Raw genomic sequence first — 9659 nt, 5'->3', positions numbered from 1 at the left:
GCGCCCTCTTCGCGATAATTTGCCAGTTTTACTGTAAAGCGCCTATTTGACTAGACGTTAACCGCAGGGAAAGGGGGAAAATTCGCTTCCGTGATCAGCCAATCAGATGGCGAGGTACGCAGTGTATCTGATAGTCAGAGTGAAAACGTGAAGTGTTCGCATGAAGTTGTAGCATGTAGCTGTTGGCCTGCAATTTTTTTAGTTTATCCTCAAGTTTTATCGTGTGACGTTGTGTAATTATGATTTTTTATATTTTTATCGGGCTTTGCTACTCTTTGTTATCAGGTATGTACTATCATTTGAGAAAGATCTCTGTTAATTTTATTGAATTTCCCGAAAAAAAAATTATAAAATTTTATATATTATTTGTTATGTGTCATTTGCCCGATATGTGTCATTTGCAACGAAAAATTAGCAAATGAGAGCATGAAACCAGCTAAATTAAAAAGGCACCTGGAAATTAAACATAAAGAACTTCAAAATAAACATGCTGATTTTTTTCAAAGACGAGCTGAAAATCTGAAAATTCAAAGTGCACATTTAAAGAAATTTACAACAATACCTCAGAAAGCATTACGAGCTTCTTTAGAAGTTTCTTATCTAATAGGAAAAACAATGAAACCCCATACAATTGGAGAATCCCTTATCCTTCTTGCAGCAACTAAGATGACATCAGTTATGCATGGCAATAAATATGGAAAGGAACTAAAAACAATACCATTATCAAGAGATACCGTGTCTCGGCGGATTTCCGAAATGTCACGAAATAACGACTCAGAAGTCATAAAACGCATGCAAAATTCATCTATATTTGATTTACAACTGGACGAGACTACCGATATTACTAAAATGTCATGTCACAACTAATTATTTACGTTAGGTTTATTTTTAATGAAGATATAACAGAAACGTTTTTATGTTGCAAAAGTTTGGAAGGGAAAAACAACTGGAGAAAAAATATTCGAAGTAATAAATGAATATTTTGAAACAAAGTCCCTTACCTGGGCAAACTGTTTTGCGGTTTGTACTGATGGTGCTGCAGCATTAACAAGTTCGAATAAAGGGCTCAGAAGCTTAATTCAGAAGGTGGCGCCTCATATGGTATTTAATCACTGTATGATTCATCAGCAAGCTCTTGTTGCAAAAGATATGGATGAAGTGTTGCACAACATATAATAAGACGCTGTTAGTTCAATTAACTACATTAAATGCAACAGCCACAACAGCCGTCTCTTTTCAATACTTTGCAATGAGATGAGCTCAACGTATGAGAGATTACTGTTACACACGGAAGTCAGATGGCTTTCACGTGGGAAAATACTACGACGGATATTTGAGAAATGAAGTGTATATGTTTTTAATCGAAAAGAAACATAGACTGGTAAGTTATTATATCAATGAAGTTTGGCTAGGGAAGCTGAGCTATTTAGATGATATTTTCGAAAAACTTAACGACTTAAATTTGAGCTTGCAGGGTGAGAATTCAACTATCATAACTTAAGCCAGTAAAATTCAAGCTTTTAAGAATAAGCTTAGTCTCTGGCAAACTGAACTGAATAAAAACAACATCGACATGTTCCCTTGCTTTAACGACTTTATCAAGGAAAATAATATAGACATATTTACATTTAAAAACATCGTTTCCAATCACATTGAAAAGTTAAAGGAAAATTTTTCGAGAAGATTCGAGGATTTTCCTGAAAACGATCTTGGTTGGATTCGTGATCCATTTTCCTTTGACATATGCAGTTCAACGCTTCAAATTAGTGAGAAAGAGCAATTGATAGATCTAGTTAGTGATTTTAGTCTTCGAAATCAATTTAAGACTCAGCCTTGCCAAAAATGTTGGCTATCCGTGGAAAAACAATATCCCGTTTCATGCAAGAATGCCATCAGAGTGTTAATACAATTTGCATCAACGTATTTATGTGAAACTGGATTTAGCAAACTAGTTTCAATAAAAACTAAATACCGCTCGCGTTTAAACCCTGAAGATGATATGCGAATTGCAATTAGCAATATGTACATCCAAACATCGATGAGATAATTAGAAACTTGCAGCCACATACGTCTCATGAACTACTCTGGTGTTCAAAATTAAAAAATTTCCATATTTTGGAGATTTTCTCGAAACATACTGAACGAAATGTTTAAATTATGGTTCAGGACTAAAAATAATCCAAATTTGTAATATCTAATACGCAAGTATTCATGTGTTTGCGAGCAGAGCATTTAGGTAAGCATTTGTTAAAAATGTGTTATTTTTTTTTTTTTTTTTTTTTTTTTTTTTTTTTTTTTTTTTTTTTTTAGGTGGAGGAAAGTAACATTTGCTGAATATTAAAAATGAGACAGTTAAAATAAGAAATTCCCAAAGTTTGGACGATGGAATGAAACGTCCTAGCAATAGATTATAAAAATAAAATTTTGGGGTGTTTTCACGCTGCTTTAAAGGATGTGCGGAATCGACATTTTCTGAAAATAGATAATGTACAATATTCTGATACCGATGGCGTGCGAAGGATAGAATAATTCCATAATTTAAAGGGTGCTTTTCCCCTCTTTAAACCTTCAGTCAGATTTGGTTGAAACGAACCTGTCAGCTATTTTAAACTACTTTCTCCTCTGAAGGAATTTCCTATCCTTCTACGAATATTGATTAAAATTAAAACACTTTTTAGGATTTTGTATGTGTGCTATTCTTAAAGAAAGCACTCTTGAAGTGATTCTTGAAGGATTGAAAGGAAAACAGAGAGGTTGTTACTTAAGACATAATATTCTGATTTAGGTTCCGGAATAGGATAACATTACACAAAGTATTTTGCAGAAATTCTAGTTGAATACATCTTTACAGTGTTTTTAATACAAAGCATAATCTAAGTTTTCAGAAAAAAAATATACAATAATAAGAAAAATGAGAAAATTAAGAATACACTCAGCATACACAAAATTATTTGATATTCGCGAAATTATAGTAAACCTCCTAAAATTTCCAAATTTGTCATCAACATTTGGGGGACAGTAATGTTACTATCCTTATAATTAGGTTTTTTTTTTTTTTTTTTTTTTTTTTTTTTTTTTTTTACATTTTGTGAACATTGGATTTTTTCTCGAATGCTGAACAAATCGGCCACTTTGACGCTAGTATGTTTTCCTTCCGATTACAAATTCTAAACAAATTTTATATGAGAATATCTGCAAAACTGCATTACAAAGTACTCCTAAACCAAAATCCAACTTTAAATCCATAACTTTGAATTATCCTACATTTTGCTAGACTTACCTATAAAAAGTATCGTTTTCTTCAGGTATATGAGTTCCTTCTTAGTTTCCTCTTTGCATAATCAAACAATTTCAGTGCCAAAAATCCTTTTTTAAAAAACATAATCCTTAATGATGAAAGTCTGTGAATGTACAATACAATGCATAAAAAGCATGGTTCAGTTATATGGTAATCTTAATATTAAATAAACACCTTGAATACGTTTCCAAAATTTGATGCCTTAAAAATTCAAATTTTTCCAGTTAGAAAGTTTATAATATAAGGATTGCTTGGTTATGCATTTGCCATTTGTATTGTTATGTGCTAGCTAGTTGTATTTTTATGTACTGCTTTGTGTCCACTAATCTCTCCTGGAAATGTTAATCTTTAGTTGCGGAGTTAGTGGTAATTCCCGATCTTAAAATGGTTAACGAATTTGCCTTTTCTCCCCATGATAAATTACTGCCCTATTCATTAGTATTCAGCTCTAACATCACATTTCAAAACTTAAGCTTAATCATCTTCATACTCAGACTGAAAAGTATTACTGGAGTTACAGAGTAAAAGGATACTTTTCTAAATACAAATTTAGTACACTGGACTAAACATTCTTCTTGTGCAAGGAATTTTCTGCCTCCTTTCCGGGTGCCTTCGTGGTGTATCTGAAAGCACAAGCCACGCGTACTCGGAAGATCCGGCGTTCGATTCCCGGAGATTTTTCACGTTCACATTTCAGATTTTTCACGTTCACATTTCAGATTTTTCACGATCCAGCTTCAAAATAGCCTAATTATTCTACATATGTTTCTCTTACTGTTTTAGTTTCAATTGGGAAGATAATTATGAAGTTGAAAGTGGACTGCCTTCATAAAAAATGAAAAAGCAGGTGAGAAGAGCGTCTAATAATTACACCAAAGCACATTTTTCCCAAGAAATGTTTCCTTTTGAGCTATTTATTTTAATATAAAAAGATAATAAGCAAACTTTGAAGAAGAATTATTCAATAAAAGCATTTTGTCATTAAAATAAGGTGCATTTAAGTCAGGCGAGATTACAAGAACTTTCTTAGCTCCTATTACTTTAGCTATTAATCAGTCCGTCAGCTTATTTCAGGGGCAATTTAAGCTTCTGCAATGATAAATGATCAAAATTGCCCCAATCGATTTTTGTTTAAAATAAATATGCCACACAAAAGATATTGCTTGAAAAGAAATTCGTGTAATTACTCAAGTATCTCACTGTAATAACTGAGTAAAAACATGTTAACAAAATGATAACCTTTTTTACTGAATTTTTAAAATAATTTTTATAATTATTTTTATTCATATTTCTATAAAAAGAGATGAAATATTCTATTTGTATTAATTTTAAGTCATATGAAACATCATTTTTTAAAAAACATTTTTGATATATACATATAATTATTTCATGGTCAAATCAGTCAATCATGTAAGGTGATTCAAGTTTATTTCTATTTTTTTTGGTAGGGGCGGGCACTTAGTCGGCTTGGCCACACTAAGGGTGGAAGGGGTGACTAATTTATTGCGGAAGCACCTAATAGGTATGTCACTGTTACTTCCTATGAAGGGACGAATAATTACAGCGATACCTTCTCCGTCACTCGCACCCGGCCGCTTTGATACCATAGTAGGCTTCCCCAACAACTATACCATCTGGGCGGCAGGCTATTTACTTAAAAGTAGTATTTTTTACTACTTCTTTATTCGAACAAAGTAAATATAACATCAATTTAATACATCTCATATATAAAGTATAGTAACAATTACAATAAAAGCTGAAAATATTCTCTTACCTACCTTTTGAAGACACACACACACACACAGTTAGACACGTCGTTCCATGCTGTCATTTATTACTTAGATCCTTCTCTAACCGCATCTTAATTTTGTTGGCATGTTTAGTTTTAATACGTCTAACGTTCTAGATCCCTTAGATTTAGATTGTAATTCCCAAGGGCATTTGGCATTGGATCTGAGGCTGAAGATTTTCAATGTACATAAAGCATGGGACTGACAGTCAATACTCCAATGAATGGCCAAGAATGATGGAAACTTAGAAAGGAGAAGAAGATTTTCATCCTGTACTATTAAAGCTAGTAATTTCCCACGCATACTCTACATTAGCGGTGTAAAAAAGTTTTACCAGCTTTATTCTTATTCATATAAATAGATAATAATCACAGTTTCACATGAATCTCTCTATATCGGTTAAATCTCATGATTAGACTTATCCTACACTTGTTAACTGCTTCGCAGAACTTAGCTGGTAGAAGCGTTCGTTCTTAAAATATTGCAATTTATTAGGTTACAGTTGAAGCCACTGTCTTTGAAGTAGCGACTGACAAATACAAAATCCGTGAAATAAAAATAGGGCTTTCTCAATTTTTTTCTTTTTTTGAACAGAATATGCACTAGCTCAAAACAGAAAGAAATATACGAAAAGACTACCTGGACACATAACGATCAAATCAGCTCATCAAAATGATATTAATAGGAACTCGTGATTAATTAAAACTTATCTGGATCTGATTATTCTTAAGGTAGCACCTTTATCCCAGCATGAATTGTCATGATTATTTTCTCGAAATTTAAAATATGTTCTAAGATTTTGCAAATATTAGATTTTTCCCGTTCATATTTTTAAAAAATCGACCAATTTCCATTTTTTCACATTATTTTTAATTTCTCTTGCAATTGCTATATTTTTTTCATATTTAAATAATTTGTATGCTTCTTTCCATAAAAATTCCCAAAAAAATATACTGCAGAGTAATCTTATCAAGAATGTGAAAAAGTCTTTTCCCGAAATTACGCCTTCAAATGATTTCATAAAAATGACATCAAAATACCTTTAGAAGATTGGGAAAAGAATTCAAATAAATCGAATGCAATCGTAAAAGGATTACTTTGAGAAGAGATGCAATATGTGTTGGCCAATAAACTGAAATTTTGTACTGCATTGAATTCTATTCGATGTTTTTAAATTAAAAGCTTATTTTACACAGTAAATATATTATATGGATAGTGGGAAAATTTAATTTGGAATAACAGTACATAAATATTTCCAGATGTGTTGAATGTGATATAATATAGTTCTTTCAAATGTGCCTAAATTCCTCTTGAATAATTTGTGGTAATTCATATTTCCACGCAAATTAACAAAGGGAATAAAATAAGCTGGCAGGCTACAACAATTGATTATGAGATGTCTTTGTGTGAAATACGCAAAATTATGCAAAATTTAAATAACATAGGCTATCTATAAAGAAATCTCTGAGTAGTAAGATGTTTCTTTTTCTACTAAAGATTTTTTAAGAAAAAATAAATAAACATATTTCTGTAATACCCAAAAACATGAAAGTTATCAAAGTTAGTACTTCAACCCAATGAAAGCAGCAACTAAAAGGGACATTTCAACTCCTTCAAGAATAATAAAAATACCACTTTATATTGTTGAAAAGAATTAGTTAAACATTAATTTTACAATAAATAACCTACAAATATAACATCAAAATATTAAACGGTTTGTGAGGAATTTCCAAACAAATGCTTAACGTATCAGGGTCAATGTTCCTTCTAACCTTCTTCGGGAACATGCAAGGACCTGACTCGGAACAGAGAGCTTACTAAAGCTATGTTCAGAACTGTGGGAAGTAAACAGGATACACGAGAAAGGTATACAAAACCCTTTATTTTTCTCTATTTACAATGACTTTCGTACTTCGGAATACACCGACCCGCTACTTGGGGTCTAACGTAAAAGTATAAAAATAAAACTAAACTCTAATTTAACTTTAAAATAATAAACGTGGAAGATTGGCCTTATATTAACAGGAAGCGTATGTAGTACAGAGACTGTGAACACTACAATACGTTTAAATTTATCAAGAGGATTAAAACCTCTGGCCTGGAAGGCAAACAGCAACTGCGTAACTTCTAAGGTAAGCGGCCTGCTTTGACTCAACTGCTTCCTCTCTCTCGCTTGGCAAAAAGCCACAACTTAAATACTTGGCGTTCGCCAGACAAACTTTGCATAAAAACCTTAACGCTTATAATTCTGGCCGGAAGTAGAAAATAAGAAGTGATAGTAAATATTTAAAATAAAATAAACGTTAGTAAAACTTAAGATCCTTACATACTTCCCGCCAGAGTTAATTAGTTTGAAAGTGAGGTCTAAAACGACCTTGTTGAAAACTTTTAGCTCTAGAATCTAACGCGAGGCCAATCTTTTACAAATATTTTTCGCTAGAAACTAGAAATTTAAAAGAAAGAAATTTGTTTTTTTACAATAGCAGCTCCCAGGATACACACTTTTTTTTCATCTGTACTGCATCTAAACAGGAGCTTTTATTCAATTCTGGTTCCTTCCAGAGATCTGGAAGGAAAACTAGTTTAATGAAATGTTACACAATGAAATGGCAAGTAACATGTATAATTATATTTCACTTAACATTCTTATTTCATTCATGACTATTTTAATTATCTCTCCCCGTGCTCTCTGACATGTGTTGTAAAAGAACACCAAACACGAATGTGTTTCTGTCTACGTGTTCCACACTTCCTCCTACAATCAAAACACTAACGTGTTAAAATTCAACATAACAAGACCTCTTAACACACCCTAATTTCAACTCTAAACCCTGAGGTACTATTCTAAAAGTGGCTAACTCTAAAGTGTAGCGTCAGAGAGCCTAACTACATCATTCAACCTTTAACACATATTCATCATGATTTAATCTGTTTACAGTCACACGAATAAAAAAAATTTAACATTACTTTCACTTTTACCATATCACGGTATTTCTTAACATTTAAAATAACAGTTCACATTGTATATAAGAACATATTAACATGCCGTTAATTTTACACATTTGAAAACATACATTAGTAGTACATTGTTAACTTCTATTCTTTTCAAAGCAAGTGCCAATTCTTTCTACATTGAAATACTACATTTCAAAAAGTCTTTCAGACTAAAACTTCTTTCTTGCTAGAATGTTTTAAATAAAATTTATACAATAACTTTTTACAATATTTAAGTCTTTACACAACGCTATTATACATCAACTTTTAATTTTACGCGCGAGTAATTGAAAAACATAATACCAAAATCGGTAAGAACTCATTTCTCGCCCTTTTGGCGATAAAGGTAGACTTCGCATGAGGTAAAACTTCTTGAAATCTGCCACTTGCAGTAAGAATGAAAGATTAACTTAATGTTTGCAAAGTAACATAAAATTTTACTTATCTTTGTGATATTCGGACATCCTTTTCTGGGCCCAGTCTTTAAAGGTATTGCAGATAGTTGTGTGATTTATCCTCCTTCTTGTACGGGCTCGCCCTTCCGTGCCTTCCTCTGGAAGCTTCCTTTTTTCACCAGTTCGGTCACCCTTGAATACCTTCTTTTTCTCCTCTGCTTGTGGTCTTGGCCGTTTGATGGCAGCTGGTCTTGGCGGAACCGGGACCCTTCTTTCGTGTTCCTGCTTGGACCTCGTTGCTGGCCGTTCAAATTTTCCTTGTAACTTTTCCTCCGCCGCTGATGGCCCTTCCGCAGTTCGGCGACTTTTGCTGCGGAGAGTCCTGTCGGATGAGTAGATCTTCCGTTTTAGAGCCGGGTTATAGTTGCCGTCATTTCTCCTGGTTCTCTTCACATATGTCGTCCTTCTCCCTTCTTCATTCTGAGGGTGTTCGTGAACTCTTTTTTCTGGACGGTGGAACGGCTTCTTTTTCTTGCTACCTTCAATTTTTCCGCGGGGAAATTTTCTTTTCACTTGCTCCTGCCTCTTATTGGCTTGCCCTTGTACTTGTCGTTTTTCCACCTCTGGAGCTTGTGCCTGCGGTGTCTGCCGTGCCGGATCCTGCAAAAGATCTGAAAATATTTGCATTTTATTACGATCGAAATAGGGCTTGATTTGATCAATGTTTGCGGAACAGGTTTCACCATTTCTGGCTTTTAACACTACTACAGCGTGAGTTATTTTTTCTATAACATATGGTCCTTCAAATAGTGGAAAAAATTTGGCAGTCTTATCTTCTGGTGCTGAAGAAAGTGAATGCTTAATTTTTAAAACTTCATCCCCTACTTTATAAGTTACTCCCCGTCGTTTCAAATCATAATAGAGCTTCTGTTTTCTTTGTGCTACTTCCGTATTCTTCTTTGCTTCCTTAATTAGTTTTTCTATATCACCCATTTTAAATTCTGGGGCTCTTTGTTGCACATAAAATAATTTATCTAACGGTGTTATAATCTTTCTGCCTAGAAATAACTCAGCAGGAGTTTTGCCCGTTGTATCATGTTTTGCGGTCCTAAGGGCGAAAGCAAATTCATTGACATAGTTATCCCAGCTTTTATGAAAATTTTTAACATAACTACGGATAAT

Source organism: Stegodyphus dumicola, chromosome 6 (assembly GCF_044657685.1).
Source record: "Stegodyphus dumicola isolate Sdum_Otavi_A_Nest chromosome 6, ASM4465768v1".
NCBI classification, from domain to species: domain Eukaryota; kingdom Metazoa; phylum Arthropoda; class Arachnida; order Araneae; family Eresidae; genus Stegodyphus; species Stegodyphus dumicola.
This window is presented reverse-complemented; position numbering follows the sequence as displayed.